The following is a 1,809-nucleotide window of genomic DNA, read 5'->3' on the forward strand; positions in this document are numbered from 1 at the left end:
CAGAGACTTCTCTTACTCTTGCTGACTTCTCTATCTACACAGTACCTGCAAGACTGGGGTTAGGGGAGAGGGGTGAGCTAAAAAGCCCAGTGAGTAAAAAGTAAAAACATGATATTAATTCCTCCCTTTTTAGGTATTTTATTCTTAATTTTATTATTATTATCATTTGATTTAGTTCCACACTTTTTAGGTATATTATTATTCATTTTATTATTAACATTGAATAACTTAACTTTTACTTCACATGCTTTCATGAAATGCAACACATCACATTTAATCACATAAAGGATGGTATTGTCACCATTAGTCCTCACATCTCCAAGTGCCAGGGGCGTAGAATGGGCCTCGCTGGTCTTTCTCTTACATAACATACATATCATAACATTCCAAAGTGCCAGGGGCGTAGAATGGGCCTCGCTGGTCTTTCTCTTACATAGTGCCAGGGGCGTAGAATGGGCCTCACTGGTCTTCCATAACATATCATCATAACATAACATTAGAGGACTATGGATCACCCAATAACCATCCACATCAACATCAAATTATGCAATGCAACATATTCGTGAATTTCTAATGCAAACATCCTGAACATCACATGGCATTAATGATGCATGAGTATGCTATCAGATTCATTCATTTGTTCATTCATTCATTACTTAAAAACTTAGGGAATAATCCCACTCACCTGGTGACCGAAGCTTTAACGACGGACTCTGAAAGACTATCTCACAACCGGGGGTCTCGGGTCCTCGGGTCCGAACCTACACAGGTGGACTCAAATGAGGCACCAAACAACAAGAACATAACTCTAAACATACCCCCAAAAACTTCCTAAAAACACCTCAAAACATCCCTAGAAAACATGCAAGAAAAGGCTGGGAAGGGCACTTTCGGCGGCACCTTCGGCGGCCGGAAGTCCCTCCAGAGCCGAAAGTCAGGCAGGTTCGGCGGCACCTTCGGCGGCCGAAACTCCCAGACAGAGACGAAACTCATGCATGTTCGGCGGCACCTTCGGCGGCCGAAAGTCTCGGACAGAGCCGAAACTCAAACTTTCGGGGGCAGGCTTCGGCAGCCTAAAGCTGCCTCCCACGCTGGTTCGGCGGCCGAAAGTACCTTCGGCTGCCGAACCTGGTTTCTGCCAAAGGGCAGAAACTTGGTTCCTCTTGCCCAAAACAACCCCCTACACAACCAATCATGCATAAACCTATTCTACAACAATCATACTCAAGCATACAAACTCCTAGGGGCCTCCAACAAGCTTAAACCCCAACTACAACACACAAGCAAGCCACATTGCACATAAACACACATTAAACCATGGATTTTTCATAAAAACTCATCAAGCCTACTCATGCATTTCTACCCCAAAAACTTGCATAAAACTTACTTAAAACACATATAGAACTAGAGATCGGCTCTTACCTCTTGAAGATCGAGAGAGAAACGATCCTAGCTCGAAGATGGGGAGATTCGAGTTCTTGAACCTCAAAGCTCCAAAACTTGCTTAAACTTTAAAACTCTTCAAAAACAAGATGTAACTTGTTAAGATCTAAAGGATTTGAGGGAAAACACTTAAAATGATCATAGGAGGGCTAAAGCTTACCGTCGGCCGAAATGGGAGAGAAAACCTCGCCTGTTTCGGTCACGGGGTCTCTTATAGGGCAGGTTCTGTCACCTTTAGGCGGCCTAACGTGCCCCCACATCTCATGCATGTTCGGCGGCCGAACATGAGGTTCGGCGGCCGAACCTTGAGTCTTTCAAACAAGGCTTTCGGAGGCCTAAAGCGCTCCCAAAACCCCACCATGTTCG

This window comes from Manihot esculenta, chromosome 10 (assembly GCF_001659605.2).
Source record: "Manihot esculenta cultivar AM560-2 chromosome 10, M.esculenta_v8, whole genome shotgun sequence".
Taxonomy (NCBI): domain Eukaryota; kingdom Viridiplantae; phylum Streptophyta; class Magnoliopsida; order Malpighiales; family Euphorbiaceae; genus Manihot; species Manihot esculenta.